General features: G+C 37.0%; 1 non-coding gene across 1 annotated transcript; it reads left to right on the top strand.

Moving 5' to 3' along the window:
- The first annotated feature begins 1,053 nt into the window (after positions 1-1,053).
- Positions 1,054-1,217, top strand: LOC136396229 (U1 spliceosomal RNA). The gene has a single exon (XR_010749623.1). It is a non-coding gene; the product is annotated as a U1 spliceosomal RNA (small nuclear RNA).
- Positions 1,218-3,611: the final 2,394 nt, after the last annotated feature.

Here is a 3,611-nt window from a genome sequence, read left to right as displayed (position 1 = left end):
GCCAAGGAGCTATCCCCAGTGCCCGGGCCATCTTTGCTCCAATGGAGCCTCGCTGAGGGAGGGGAAGAGAGAGACAGAGAGGAAGGAGAGGGGGAGGGGTGGAGAAGCAGATGGGCGTTTCTCCCGTGTGCCCTGGCCGGGAATCGAACCCGGGACCTCTGCACGCCAGGCCGACGCTCTACCACTGAGCCAACCAGCCAGGGCCACATCTCAATATTTTTAAGTTTTTATGGACGCGAGTGTTATAAACTTGAAACATCGTATGTTGAGACTGTCATAACCAGAGGGACACCCTGTATGTATATATTGTGAAGTGATCACCACAAGTGTAGTTAATATCTATCATTGTACATAGTTACAATTTTTTTTCTTGTGGTGAGAACATTTAAGATGTACTTCTTAGAAACTTTGAAATATACAACATAGTATTGTTAACTGTAGTTACCATTCTTTCTGTATTCTTATTTTCCAAGTGAGAGGATGTACGATAGTGAGACAGACACCCACATTCACCCCAAACAGGATCCACCTAGCAACCCCCATCTGGGCCTGGGCTCTGCCTCTGTAGGGTCATACTCCCAAACCAGCTATTTTTATTGCCTGAGGCAGAGGCTCCAAGGAACCATCCTCAGCACATCTGGGTGATGTGCTGGAAGCAATCAAGCTATGGCTGTGGGAAAGGAAGAGAGAGAGACAGACAGAGAAAAGGAAGGGAAAGGAAGCAAACAGTCACTTCTGTGTGCCCTGACTGGGAATTGAACCTTGGAGAGCCACACACCAGGCTGACGCTGTACCACTGAGCCAACCAGCCTGTAGTTACCATTAATAAATTATATCTTTAGGACTTATTTATTTTGACCACTTTTACCCAGTTCACTGTGGGTAAAAGTGGCCAAAGTATTTTTTTGCTGACATTGAATTTTAGAGTTACTTAAAATATCTTTTCCAACTTAAGTAAAATATTTTAAAAATTCATGAATGTTTTTGTTTTTGTAATTGGTTTATTACATATGAAAGTAAATATTTAAAAAACCCCACAAAAAACAGATGGTAGTACTTACCTGGCAGGGGAGATACCATAATCACGAAGGTGGTTTTCCCAGAGTGAGGCTTATCTATTGTACTCCGGATGTGCCGACCCCTGCGATTTCCCCAAATGTGGAAAACTCGACTGCATAATTTGTGGTAGTGGGGGACCACGTCCTCGCTCTCCCCTGTTTAAATTTATTTATTAAAAAAAAAACAAAACAAAAAACCCCAGATGGTCCTCGCTGGTTGGCTTAGTTAATAGAGCACCGATCTGGATGTCCTGGGTTTGATCCCTGGTCAGGGCACACATGAGAAACAACCATCAGCTTCTCCCCCACCCACTCTCTCTTTTATCTTCCTTCTCTTCCTACAGCCAGTGGTTTGACTGGCTGGAACATCAGCCTGGGTGCTGAGGCTATCTCAGTTGGTCTGAGCATTGGCCTGAGGTGCTGAGAATAGCTCCATTGACCCTAGCATAAGCCTCAGGTTGGCATTGCTGGGTGGATATTGGTCAAGGTCAAGGTGGATATGGGAGTCTGTCTCTCTATCTCCTTTTCTCTCACTTAAAAAAAAAAAAGGAATTATAGAATCAAAATTGAATATGTTTCCAAAATATTTTCTTTAAAATAAACTTTCTTAATTATAATCAGGAAAATCATTGATGAAATCTATAACACACTAGAGAATAAAACTAATATAGACAAGTTACAGCAGTAAGACAGAAGGCAAACAGAATCCAATACACTCAAAACTTATTGTTAATTCAATACATCTATTTCTGAATCATTTATTGACTTTCTCTTAATGTAAGTGTGCCAGAATCTAGCACTATAAGTGATTTTTATTCTGACCATATATATGATTTTTTTCTCAAAGCTCTCTATTTACTCCCTTCCTTACATTAAAACCCTAGGCCTGCATTACCTCTCACATATATTATTGCAAAAATTTTAAGAATATTTATGTTTAAAATAGTTAAAATTTAACTAGAATTTTATAATATCAATATAAAACAAAAATTTAAAAATATAAATGTAGTATATATGATTTATTATTTAATTTTTATCTCAGATAACATTATTTTTGACATTTTGATGTTCTAAAATAGATTTTGATAGCTTTCTCTACTTGATTTAATAGTTTTCTGCAGTGATCCAATTCTCTATTTCGTCCCTTCTAATACTCATTGAACAATATGAATTTACTTAATACCTTTGAACTATACACTTAAAAATAGTTAAGATAGTAAATTTTATGTATTCTACCACTATAAAAATTGGGGGGGAACCATGATATAATTCTTATTTAAATTCATAATACATTATTGTCAACATGTTGCTTATATATCCAATTATATATAATACATATAATTACCAGCTTTGCAGACTTGTTCGTAGCTGCTATGAATGTTGGTTTCTAAGTAATCATAGATACCACTTTTTCTGGAAAAATTTCCCTGTTTACACAGGAGTTGCTCAGTTGCTCAACTGGGAAGTTATCCATCCAGGCACCCTCAGAAGATTAAACCAATGACTTTCTTACATGCTGATACTGAAAGATGGCTCCCTTGCCTTAAGTGAAAATAACTCTAGTTCAATCAGTGCTGCAGATGTTCCTGTGAGATCTTGCTAAAAAAGTATTTAGCCAAAAACAACACTCTTGCTTGGCATTCCCCTATGATTTATACCTCTCCTTTCATCTTTTTTCTCCTGACATCTCTACTAAATAAATGACTTGCCCAAGTGTCACCTCTGGTTCTAGGGAATCAAACTAAACAGTAGCAAGAGTACCATGTGTGTAAGTTATTCAATAAACAAATTCTCTCAAAACTCAGTATCATCAAGTAAAAGTACATACAAGACCTCTCTAAAATTTAACAGCTCTAATTTTCAGCATAAATGTGGTCTTAAAGTTCAAATCTGATAATATGCTATCGCTTTAGAAGTACCTGTTGTAAGTTCATGAATACAATTTTTAGCTTTGGGAGTATTGTTTAAAATATTGTAGGTCTGGAAAAACAGATTGAAACCATTTATAAAATCTTGCCTATTATGGAAGACAAGTCCAGATGTATGACATAGACGATAGCCATGGACTTGCTGCTAACAACATATTAATTTTATTTAAAAAGGTTGGCTGAAAAAGTAAAAGAAACTAAAAAATCTTTATGGGCATATGGGAACATCAGTCAGGGCACCTCACAATGGTGAATGGTGTATGGCTGAAAGATGATTGTGTAGTTATTTCCAATAGCCTTTGCCAGAAAGTATTAAACAGAATACATTATGACAGTTTCAGCTCATGAAATGGTGCAGAAGAAGAGCATGGACTGCAGAATTTTGGCAAGTATTCAACAAAAATTTAATGAAAAAGTAGCTTCTTGTCTGGTATGCCAGCTCCTATAGCATAAAAATATGAAAGAGATACAAATGAGAAGATGAGCAGCTGTCAGAGTTGGGAACAAGTTGGCATGTGGGAAAAAACAGCTATTATATCTACTATTAGAGAATTAAAATTGTTATTTCATGGTCTGGAACCACCAACATAAAAAGTGGTGGGAATGAAACACACAAAGTAAATAT

This window comes from Saccopteryx leptura, chromosome 2 (genome assembly GCF_036850995.1).
Source record: "Saccopteryx leptura isolate mSacLep1 chromosome 2, mSacLep1_pri_phased_curated, whole genome shotgun sequence".
Taxonomy (NCBI): Eukaryota; Metazoa; Chordata; class Mammalia; order Chiroptera; family Emballonuridae; genus Saccopteryx; species Saccopteryx leptura.
Note: the sequence above shows the minus strand (reverse complement) of the source record. Positions and strands in the feature narration are given on the sequence as shown.